The 13,076-nt window shown below is 34.8% G+C and overlaps 1 protein-coding gene across 3 annotated transcripts in view; it reads left to right on the forward strand.

The window, feature by feature from the left end:
- The window catches only part of LOC117172531 (cilia- and flagella-associated protein 97-like), a 120,076-nt gene that overhangs the window by 104,133 nt on the left and 2,867 nt on the right, over positions 1 to 13,076 (forward strand). The window contains exon 4 of one of the 3 annotated variants that reach the window (XR_004467032.1): positions 11,381 to 11,453. The exons of the other annotated variants lie outside the window; for them this stretch is intronic. The gene's annotated coding sequence lies outside the window, so the exon portion shown is untranslated. Of the gene's footprint in view, positions 1 to 11,380; positions 11,454 to 13,076 lie in introns of those variants that run through there. 3 annotated transcript variants of the gene reach the window in all.

Genomic DNA, 13,076 nt, shown 5'->3' on the forward strand with positions numbered 1-13,076 from the left:
AGAGGGAGCTCTTCTTAATATTTTGACACCAAAATCATGTCGATACACCTTACCGACTGTGAGTAAAGCCACCCACGCTTTAACTTGACAGACTGTATATTTAATTACTCTAATGTCAAAAATATTTAACAAATTAAGATCAGAGAAATATTCGTGAAAGGTAGATCTTCGTTCTGCATATCATCAAATACCGTTATATGAGGAATATAAACCGATAATAGCGTTTATAGTCCCTGGCAAAGAAATGTTCAGAAGCAGATTAGGACAAAATTAAACCTGTTTTAAATTTCCTCAGAACCAAAACAGTTAAACAAATACAAAGATTGATAGGAATGGCATCTTGGTATAGGAAATTTATTCCGAAATTTGCACAAATTATAGAACCCCTGCAAAATCTATTGGAAAAGGAAGTAAAGAGGGAATGGACTGACAAACAGGAACAGGAATTTACGCCTATTAAGGATTTAACAACAGCACTAATTTAAGTCTTTCCTGATTTTGGAAATTCATTTCTATTTAAAATAGATGCCAGCGATACAGGATTAGGAGCCGTATTGACACAAAACATAAACGGCGAAAATTTCGTAATAGCATTTGCAAGTAGAGGTCTGAATGACTCAGAACGCAAATACGTATTCTGGTTTAGAAAAAGAGTGCTTGGCAGTAGTCTGGGCAATAAGGAAATTTAGATCGTATTTAGAGGTTTGTTTATTTAAAGTTATCACATATCACATTGCGTTGAAATGGCTTCATAAGCTAAAAAATCCAACAAGTAGACTAGTATGATGAGCTTTAGGATTGTTAGAATATGATTATGAAATAATGTACAGAAAGGGAAGTTTTAACAATGTCCCAGATGCATTGTGAAGAACAAACGAAAATAAAATCAAAGTTACAAGTATTTTAGCCAGTACAGTGGAAATAGAGGAAAAGAATTTTGAAGCAATTGAGGATAACTGGCATAAAAATAAAATATTACAGTTTAAACATAAACCAGAAGAAAATCAAAATTGGAGAATACGCGATAATCAATTGTATTTTCATAAACATGAATCTTTAAAATCAAGTTTAAATGCAGATAGCAACACGTGGATAGTAACAATACCAAAAGAGTTAAGAGAACAAGTTTTGATTGAAAATCACGAAAATAAACCAGCATGACACTCAGGCATGGAAAAAGTTTATGCGAAAATGGCTGAATAGTATTTTTGAGCCGGAATGTACTCTGAAACGTTAAAATATGTAAATGAATGTGATACCTGACAAAGGATAAAACGAAAAGTAAATAATCAGATAGGCTTAATGGAAAAATGAAAAATTAAGGCACCATGTTGAGTAGTATTAGATTTGATGGGTTCATTGCCAATGTCGAAATGGAGAAATCAATACATTATATTATCGGGACAGAAAGTCCTGACACTTGAGAAAAAGTAGCTCTATCTCAGTAAAAAAAAATCGCATTGAGTTAGCATTTAGCAAAGCTGATTCGAAATCTTTCTACGTGTTAAATGACGCTTTTCGTGTCGCAATGAATAATTTTTTGTTTTTGTAAAAGCAACAAATGTTGAGAAAATTACTGCGGACGAAGCCTACATTTTAAAAGTTAACTTTCATCTGTTTCTAAAGTCGCAAAACTGCCTAGTGTAGGTGCGTTGCCTTGTAGGTGAGCGTGAGGGAGTGTCAGGGACAGTTTTCGGTGTTTAAATTCATTTTTTTTTTGTTATGAATGAAATGTGACCTCACCGAGTCAAATAAGTTTCACATTTGGACTCAGCGACTCTAAAAACATATAATCGCTTTTCTTTCTGGGCGTTTCCATAAATGTTTCAACTTTCAACATTTTTGGGAGGTTAGGAACATAATGCGACCCGCATGAGTCAAACCAAACTCAGATTCGGATTCAGCGACCGCAAAATCGTATAGAAATGTTTATGTCGCCTGGTGAATAAGACCTTTTTTTCATGTTCCTGTATTATGTATTTGGAAAAAAATCTAAAAAATACCGCCTTTAGTCTGAATTTGTTACAAAACTGCGATGTAAATGCATCTAATGTAGATTCACATTATTACTGCAAATATTATCCGATTTTCATTAACCTTTTTTCAATTTCTTGTGATTATATAAATTAATTAATTCTGTTAATTTAAATGGAATTAATCAATGATTTCATAATGTGAGTTTTTCGAATTGACCGAAATCTCATAACAATTCCCGAATTCATTCGTTCCGTATCATTCATCCACTTTAAGCAAGTATGTAAAAGCAGTTCGTTGCTTTCAAATTGGTCGCGATAGAATGTCCTGACACTTGGAAAAAAGTATACTGATATAGCTCGGACCTATAAAAAGTCAATAAACTTGTATATTTTCCTGTAAAATGAGTTCACATAATTTGGACGTTGATGAGCTATGCTAGGGAATAGTGTACAGGAAAAGGGTTGAAGGGTGCCCATTGCCTGGTCGCTCCTGGCCCCTTGAAGACTTGAAAAAAGGGGTCTCCACAAGCCACAGGTGCAGCGTGACCCAGGATCGCCTAGCTTTCTTCAAGATTTACGATTTTTTTCTCGACAGGAAACTGAGAGAAAAGTCATTACTAAAGCAGACCCTTTTTTCAAGTCTTCAAGGGATCAGGAACGTCCAGGCAATTGACACCCTTCAACCTTTTATCCTGTACACAATTCCCTCAAGAGACTTTAGCATAGCTCATTAAGGTCCAAATTACGCGGACTTATTTTACAGGTAAATATACCATTTTATTTACTTTTTATTAGTCCAAGCTTTATCAGTACACTGAACGCTCTCTTTTAAGTCTTGATTCAATTCACAATTTTTAATCCTCTTTTTATCCTGACAAGTGTCAGGATTTTCTGTCGCGATATTAGTATTCGTTGATATATTTACTGAATGGGTAGAAATAATTCCAATTAAAAGTAAATCAGCAATAAAAATTGACAACGCATTTCATAAACGTATTATTTAAAAATAAGGAACGCCAAGAATTTTTTTACAGAGACTGGAAAAGAATACGTAAATAAATCAATAATTAACTTAAAGAAAGAATTTGGAATCTGAAACAAGTAAATTCTAAAAGGCAATACAACTTCGCCAAATAAAGGGGAAGGAATAGCCCAAAAATTAAATAAAAATTTTGAAACACCATTTTTCATTTAAGCATACATGCAAATAATTTGATTTTGTTACATCACTGATAATGACGGAAATTAACAGAAACATATGCATGTACAAAAATAAAACAAAACAAAAAAAATAATAAATTTATAGAAAAATGGACCCCAAATTTATTTTTAAGTGCAGAGATTGACTTTTCGCAAATGCAAGCAACGATTTGCTTTTACATATTTGCCTAAAGTGGATAGAGTTGCTGTAACACCCGTTCAATGAAAAACACAAAGAGAAGCAAAAAAGGTTTGCAAGAAATGGATAGACGACAAAAAACATAAATTGATAGAGAGATCCTCAGGGCGCTAAAAAATAGAGAAGAGGAAGTTAAGAAAAAAGAAATAGCAGGAGAAGTCGAGAAATTCGAGAGAAAAAAAAAGCTTAAACAAGAATCTAAGGAAAGAGAAAAAACGAAGCAAGAGGAAGAAAGCCGCAAAATAAGCGAACCTAAAGAAAGGGATATGGAAGAAATCGAGGAAGAATGGAGAGAACATCAAGCGAGGTTAAGGACCTTTATCAGAATGGCAATCGCATGAGAATTTAAAAAACATTTTCTTAATACATAACACAGGCACACGAAAGAAAGATATTGTCCACTAGGCGACATCGATTCTTAACCTCCGAAAAATGATGAAAGTTGAAACATTCATGGAAACGCCCAGAAAGCAAAGCGGTTATAAGCTTTCAGGGTCGCTGGGTCCAAATTTGAAGGTAATTTGACTCCGCGAGGTAGCATTTCATTCATAAACTTGGAGAAAATAAATTTAAACACAGAAAACCGTCCCTGACACACACCCTCACGCCCACCTGCAAGGCAACGCACCTTCGCTAGCTTCGTTACGTCAACAAATGTGAGAACGAATTATTCTACACATTCCCTTTCGGGGCAATTGTCATCGTCACAGTATCTACAAAGCAGCTGGATTTTGTACTACAGACTATGCAGGCTGATAGCCATGCTCAAAGAATGACTAAAAAGTTCTATGTACCGGACGCTGAATATAAACAATTTATGTCGACAACAGTTTTCAGTGTTTCAATTTTTTTAGGTTATGAATGGAATGCAACCTCGCCGAGTCAAATGACCTTTAAATTTGGGCTCAGCGACACTGAAAACATATAATCGCTTTGCTTTCTGGGTGTTTCCATGAATGTTCCAACTTACATCATTTTTTTGAGTGTAGGAACAATATGCGACCTGACCGAGTCAAACCAACCCCGGATTCGGTTTAGCGACTCCGAAAACGTATAGAAATGTTTATCTCGTCTGGTGAACAAGACCTTTTTTTCGTGTGCCAGTGTAATTCTTAATCCATAATTAGAGTGTTTCCAAGTACTTTTTGCATATAGGACTGACTTTTAATAATAATTCACAGCTGATTATTATAAATTAAGTTATTTTTTGCAGAATATTTACTACTTTGTAAAAAAAATTAATTTGCTTAACAATTTTTTTCCGCGAACGGTAAAAGCAATATCATTTTCTGTAATTGATGACACAATCAATAAATTGCAAAAGAGCTTTTTTTGATTAAAGATATTTAGCAATGAATAAGCAGTTCTGAATTTTTAGGCCGCATGGTTGAATATTTTTCACTCATTTCTTGCTTACGTCATCTACATGCTCCTATCTTGAAGCAAACAGGGCCGCTTTTTCATTAAAATCATTACATTAGAGATTATAATCTAGATTATACGCGCCGAAAATGTATTTACAGCTAACACTACGCGTTACTGCTACTGTCCTTCCGTTTTTCAATTATTAAATAAAATATAAACGTTTTATCAAACAAATGGCTCTACTTACTTCAAAATATGGTTATTTAGATCACGCATGCAAAAAATTTAAAAAAAAAGTCAACCATGCGACCTTAAAATTCAGATGTGATAGCCATTCAAAAGTCCGTAATAACGACTAAGTGGCACTTTTATTTATATGAGAAAACGTTCTATTACACAAACTGTCATGATAAAATCGTGGATTAATTTATTTTTTATGGGCAGAATAAAGTTACTTATTTAATTAAAAAAAAGTTAATAGAAGATTCAGGAAAATTGGTTAACGTGTGCAGGAATAAGGAAGGCCTTTAGGGAATTTAGTCTGACATGCTTAAACAATCATTATTTATTTTCACAACTTTTTCCCCTGTAAGTCGTAGGAATTGTGAAAGACTATTTTCTTCAGAATATTTAGTACTTGAAAAAATTATTTTTTTAAGCAAGTTATTCCCATAAATCGTGAAAAATATTATTTACTTCAAATGATGACGCAATTAATGAATTATAACAGAATAAAGATAATTAATATGTAACATATAGTTATCTCTAAACAATTAAAGTGTCATTTTGTTGTTATTACGGATACCATCTTTAGCCTGCATTTTTTTAGAAAACAGCGGCGTACATGCATAAAATGTAAAGATTCATATTATTACTGGAAATATTAATCGATTTTCATTTAAAAATTTTTAATTTCTTGTAATTATATACTCTCTGGTGCTGTAGAGTATTTACCATACCCCTCAAACATATTCTTCGAGGAATTTAAAAATCTGTAAAAATACCCAGGTGCTCCACAGAATTTACCAGGATACTCAAACATATTCATGGAGGAATTTGCAGACCCTGCTTTTCTGCGAAAGCTAAAACCAGTTTCTGAAGAATCAAGGATGACTCAAGTTTAAACATTCCTCAGAAGCTTCTAGGCTCTAATACTTCGGAGGATTCTAAAATTTGTAATAATAATGATTACATGGTCTGGGTTTAGTCTGGGTTTCCCAGGTGGCTTACCAGGTCGAATTTTAACATTCTTCAAAGGCATTTCGACATTCGAAGGTATCTGAAAGTCATAATTATCAGGATTTTTTAGAAGGCATTTAGATTTTAAGATTTCGAAAGTATCTAAGTTATAATGATATGAAATATGACAAACTAGGTGTTGCTGAAAATTCACTATGGAATTTCGAGACCCTGCGTTCCTGCCAAGGTTGAAACGAGTTTCTGAAGAAGTGAGAATTGCCTGGGGTACCTAGGTGGATTACCATATCAAGTTTTAACATTATTCGGAGGAATTTAGACGTTTACCCTCCGGAGTTATCTAAAAATCATTATTAACATGCGACAACCTGGGTAACTCCAGAGATTTCACCAGGCCACGCACACATATTCTGCGAGGAACTTATCTTTGGGGGGTATCTGAAATTACATTAATATCACTTTTGTAATATGATTGACTTAACCAAACCGTGACATTGAACAAGGAAAAAAATGCTTAGAACTAATGTTTTCCACATTCATTTGTTTCTTCTTTTGCTTTTCACATAGCCTCTAAACAATTTAAAAACTTTTCTTCTAAGTCGTTATCGTTTATATATTGATTTATTTTTTAGAGAAATAAGATTCATAAAATAAAAATGATCATTTAAAACATATAAGCAATCAAATTCTCTTTATTTTGAGATAATAATATTTATTTAATTAGAGTACAAACTAAATTTACAAACAAAAATGAAAAATTAATTAACGAATTCCAATGGCTAAGAATGTAAAAATTATAGAAATGAAAATACAAAATCGATTGAGGCAAATCAAATGTCTTTTATAAAGACTAATAAAACTTATCTTTTAAGTTATTATAACCTCCAAGTCACTATCTTATTGCAATTTTTTTCAATAGTCATTAATAAAAAATAAATGGAGAATTGTGAAATACAAAGGAATCTTAATTCTGACATAATAACGCTTTTTTGCTGGGACCAGGCCACTTTTAGAAAATCTTCTGATTTATTCGGAAGAATTTTCCGAAGAATGTTAAAATTCGACCTGGTAAACTGCCTGGAAAACTCGGGCTTTTCTCGTTTTTTCAAAGGCTCGTTTTAGCATCCATACAAGCGCTGGGGCTCAAAACTCCTTGATTAGTATGTTTGAGTGACCTGGTGAATGCTCTGGAGTACTAGGGTTGTCGTGGTTCTTATAAGCATAACCTTTAGATACCTCTGGATGGTTAATGTCGAAATGTCATCCAGCAATGTTAAAGCTCGACCTAGTAATCCAAATAAATTCTACAAATCATCGGCTGTATGCTTTTCTTCCTTATTTAATTTATGCAATTATTAATATTTATACCGAAGAAACGCAAATTGCGTTTTCTGTTTAGTTCTGTTACATTTAAATAACATTAATCGATTTATTTTATTCAATATCCATCCCTCACTAACAAAACGAATTGAAAGTATTAATGATTTTGTTCTTAATTTAAATAACGGAAACGAAAATAGCAAAAGTTTCGAAATACGATAACGTAACGTAACCAAAAGGAACGTTTTATTTTGTTTCGTTTCGTTCGGTTCCCTGGTTATAATCATCCAGCTGTCACACGGCCCTGTGAGTCTAAGACGAGGAGTGGGGAGAGCACCACTTAATCGTCCTTATACTCCAAACCTAGGCACCAAGCACACAGTCTTGTGCTCCTTGCACGCACCCGCGGTCAGCGCCCATTTTCGAACGTTCACCAACCCACTTTGTGTTCCCACACGACGCCAACAAACCAGAAGGACGACTTCCCGCCCAGTCTCATCCCCCAGGCAACTCGATGACTGAATTTTCTCCAGGTGCCTTGGCTTCATTGTCTGGGTATCACACGACCAGCGCTCGCCGGCTCTCGACAATCCTAATTCCTGCACCTTTCCCCTTAATTTGCGAGATCCCTCACAAATTTCGTAAAAAGAATATTTATTCTTTTATAATAAGTGAAACCTATCTAAAATTAAAGAAAAAAAAACGTACTTGAGAGATTGCTCATATGTTTTTGCAGTGAGGCTAAACCATAACAAATTTCTTTCGTTTGCCCATCGAGATCATTTGCTGAATGGTTTTCTTATTAGTCTTTTTATTTTATTAGTCTTTTATTTTTATTAGTCTTTTTATTAGTCTTTCGTATTAGTCTATTCTTTGTTGCTGTTGGTGTCTGCTGCTAATTTATATTCCTTGTTCTCCACTTCTTTTAATTTATTCTAGATCGTTTCTAGCTTCTTTTAGTTGTCCTTTACATAAGTAATAGATAAATAAGGTAATAAATAAAAATAATGATTCGTGAGGAAATGAAAAAGAAAATTCGATTGCTTTTTTGCTTTAAATAACCTCTTCCCTTCAATTTACTTAATCCACGACCTCGATATCGATCCATTTTTTCCTTCAGCACCGTTTCCTTCGCCTTATCATTGTTACCTGGATTGCAAACCAAAATCTGTAAAAGGAAAGGGTTCGAATACTTTTTGCAGATGGATCAATTTAACTTTTGACAGGGTAGTCGCTAAGCTTCATTTTTAAACATTATCTGCCTTAGCAGGGCAAGGGGAGGGCTGTGGACACGATCTATGCTTTTTCATTAGAGGCGCGTGACAGTTCTGTGAAACGGTCGTGAAGCACTGGCGCCACCTCCGCGACGCCCGGTATGCCCATTATCTGTTATTATTTTTCATACAAAAACTCCTTATATGTCATAACTTTATCGTCTATTTGCCGTATTTGATTCATTCACGGACAAATGCGTTATAAAGATGGGGGGGGGGGGTGCATTGACGTATAGCTTGAAACTGTCGATCAGGGTACGTCTCAGCCCCGCTCAAACGAAATAAAAATGTGTTTTTGTCTGTTCCAAAAAATGAGATTGAAAGTCGTTGGCAAAAAGTAATTAAGCGTGACAAAAAGGATTTTATTGTTAAACCTCGACATTTATTGTTTGAAGATCACTTTTTAAAGGAGCACATCGTTTGTAAAAAGAAAATGTTGGCTCCTGGTGGATTGGTTATGGCGCTGAGTATTACGATTTAAGAAAGCTGTAAAAGTAATATTAAGGGCATCTGACACATCTAAATACCTATATTACCGACCACAGTTTTTCAGTTCACTGAATGTTTTTTTGAACCTAAGAACTTTTTTTGTAAATAAAATATCGAGCTGAAACATTGGGAAATGTATTAGAGTACAATAAAGTACGTTTAGGTACTGCATTTTGATAGGACCTTCACTAAAAATTATTTCATCTTTTTTCTGAACTTTTTTTATACATGAAATATCGCTCTCAAACTTTGAGAAATGCAAGAACCGAAAGAAAACTACGTTTAAGTACAAAGCTTAATAATAAAAGATGTAAAAAAATATATTTCAACAATCAATTCCAACGGCATCAGCCGGTAACGTTGTACACGAAAATACGAAACCTGGCGGCCACAAGACAAGGCAATAGAATCTTGCATTTCTGAAAGTTTGAGACGGCTATTTTATTTATAAAAAAAGTTCGAACGTTCAAAAAATTTTGAGGTTCAGAAAAAAGATGAAATAATTTTCAGTAAAGTTCCTACCAAAATGCACTACCTAAACGTACCTTATAGTACTCTAATACATTTCCCAATGTTTCAGTTCGATATTTTATTTACAAAAAAAGTTCTTAGGTTCAAAAAAACATTCAGTGAACTGAAAAACTGTGGTCCGTAATATAGGTATGTAGCTGTGTCACATGCCCTTAAGGACAGTTTTAAATTATTGCTAAGTTTCGATATTTATGTTTAATTACGTTAATTTATTAATAAATTTAAGTATTAAAGTAAATTATAATTGTAACATAATGATTTTCTTGCAGTCAGAAGAATACAAAAAACCGACATTAAAACCAGGGGTTTTTCCCATCTCAGTTTCCAAACTGAAGGCTGCTAAAAAAACCTCTTCGTCTAATAAAGCGCTATTTTCTAACGAAGGATTCTAAAATGTCTAATAAAAAAGTCAATCTTCAAATGAGACTCAGGGCAGTTTTTAAAATTTCAAAAACTCTTAAAACTGCAATATATAATTTTACCCACTACGAAATAATCTAAAAGTTCGGCAACAAGAAGAACATATCAAAAATCAATGTAGTCATGAAATCTTTAGAGTCATTCAATTATTTTGGGTTAATTAACATCGGTGTAAAGAAATCGTAACAGTCACCGCCATAACCGTTCCGTCTGGAGCTAAAATTTCGTTTTTCTAAATTATCCGATACTTTAAGAGCTATTATAGTCTCCACATAGTATACCTTCCGTATCATGCAAAAAATTTTTAAAAAACAGAGAGATAGGCATTTAATTTGTTGCAATTCGGATTCTACGTTAGATTTGTCACTAGAATGTCATGGAGTAATTGCAATCGTTCATTTTGAAAAGTTAAAAATTTTGTTCAATGTCAAAACTTCTGCTGAAGGCGTCTTCAAGTGCATCCATAGTCGCTTAAGTAGAATGCCAATACTGAAAGAAGATGCGCTTGAAGTGGCCTTCAGCCTATATTAATGACAAGTATTTTATTACTTTAATTTTTCAACGCTATCAAAAAATCTATTGCAATTATTCCGTGACCTTCTCACAGAAAATTTAACGTGGAATCCGCCGAGTGGGTAGAAAGTTTGTCGACGTCTTTACGACATCATTGTAACATCGTTACGACAACTTTACGACATCCTATGTCCATGTCGTTAAGGAGCCTTTACAATATCGTAAAGACGTCGCGTCGTATGATGTGACGATGTGTTTACGATCCCTCTATTAAATGTGGCTTCGGAAGAGGAAAATTTTATAAGCGATAAAAGAATGACGTTGTAAACTGGTAGATAATAATTTATAATAATGTTAAAAATTTAATTAGAATTATTTTTATCGCACCGTCATCATAAGTGCGAGTTTAGGTACCATCAACGATATCTAAAATAGAACTTTTTAGCCTAGGCTTTAAAACATTTATTCAGGGTGCAACGTACTATTAAGTATATGACACTGAGATCTGAATGACTGATGAACATTTATATCTGTTTCTTTATGATACGATGAGTACAGTAACCGCAACTATGGCATGCAGACGTACTGCACTTACGTTAACTGGTGTGATAAAAAGTAGTGTGTGACTCGTCCTTCATCTGGGAAATTAAATTGAATTAAATTAGATTGGTTTAGAATCGATTGGATTCCTTCTCAAATTTTATATTAGGACCCTATATGCAACCTGTTTGTAATTATGATGACTCATAAACGCTTTATAGAAGAACTAGCTGACCCGGTGAAGCTTTGCTGTGGCTCAGTTATAATACGTTGAATTAATATTATACCACTTTTCAGTGGTTCATATAGAATAAATAAGTGTACTGAGTAAAAAAAAAACATTTTATTGATTTCAGACACAAATTATTGACGCTATCCTGCACGCCGTTCAACGACTGCATTCGCGAGGCATCCCAGTCCGCCATGAACACTGCCATTTTGTAAATTTTTGACTTGGTATTTTAGCAATGTTGTTCAGAAGTACTTAAAAATAAATGCAAAAGATCATGGATGTATTTCGTTTCTTTCTTGACAAAAAAAATTTTAAAAAAGAACCTTTTTTCCTTGCATTTCATGAGGCAACCCCCTTAAATCGTAATTTGAGAAAGGAATAATTGTGTATGGTCATTTGAGGAAAATATTTATGCGACTGTGATAACCTGTAACTACATAAAACTATTGAATAAACCTCTTTTTGATATATATATATATATATATATAAAACCTCATAACACCTGATGAAGAATGCCAACCCATCACTACCGAGAAGGTGAAAAAAATATTAAGAGGGATGAAGAACTATTCTGCTCCGGGACCAGATTGTATCAAAACCTTCTGGTGGAAGAAGTTTCCTTCAAGCCATCAGCATTTGGCCCATTTTTTCACCTCATATTTAAAGTCGGAAGAGCCGATTCCGGAGTGGTTGGTGGAAGGGCGCACAATACTCCTGCCGAAAGTAGGCAACTTAGCTGACCCGAAGAATTACAGGCCAATCACTGGTTCCATAGACGAAGAACGAACTCAGATCCCTTGATATCAGCACAAGAAAGGTTATGAACATGAACAAAAGCATGCATCTTAAAGTCTTCTGTTCCGCGGCTGTACATCTCACGCCGTCAAGGTGGTCGCGAAATATTGAGTCTTGAATGTCTTCACAGCAGGATTATTCTGGAAACAGTGCATAAGTCGCAAATGAAACAGACACTCTTCTTAAAATGGTCAGGAAGCACGAAGAAGTGGGCAAGTGAGCGTTTCTGTACAAAGCAGCGGAGGAGGCTGCTGAAACACTCAGACTTAACTTCAGTATTAGGGGTGAGCAAAATGCATCAAATCTTATCTATCTCGAGTACTCACTCCTTAAAGCGCGTATTAAGAAAGCACAAGAGAACAACTTTCGTGGATAGCTCCTCGGTAAGAGGATGCACGGTATCTTCCACAGAAATGTGGAGGATCAGTCACTGTCGTGTGAGCTAACTTTTGCTTTCCTTAAATCACCCGGATTGAAGTCTGGTACGGAGGGTTTTATTTTGGCATGCAAGACGGTGTCATTTTCACCTTAACATACCGTCGCCACATGTTGAGCCAAGACATTCCCGATAATAGATGCAGGGCGTACCATGCACACCCCGAGCATTCAGCTCACATACTATCTAGTTGTCCAACTTATGGGGGAACGTCCTGCATACAAAGACACAATTCGGTACTAAGAGTGCTTTATTACCACCTCTGTCACTCTTCAGGCATTAACCTTAATATCGCTAATCCAAATGCTCCTAGGGAAATCGAGTTAATTTTCGAGAATGGTTCTTCTTGACTTCGAGAAGCGAACCGTGTTCGTTATCGAATTTTCGGCACAAGCTGACAAAAACATATCTAATCGTCCTTATCATTGGCGCTCTTTCAGGTGCCAAGCTTTCACTCGTTAATAGCCTGAAAAGCATCCCTGCGTGTCAACAATATGCTAAAACACTTGCGGGGAAAATGCATAAGAAGGTAGTCCTTGGATCGCTCCGTGTTCTTAGGGTGCACGAAACTTTTGCCGGATCATCGTAT

Source organism: Belonocnema kinseyi, chromosome 5 (genome assembly GCF_010883055.1).
Source record: "Belonocnema kinseyi isolate 2016_QV_RU_SX_M_011 chromosome 5, B_treatae_v1, whole genome shotgun sequence".
Taxonomy (NCBI): Eukaryota; Metazoa; Arthropoda; class Insecta; order Hymenoptera; family Cynipidae; genus Belonocnema; species Belonocnema kinseyi.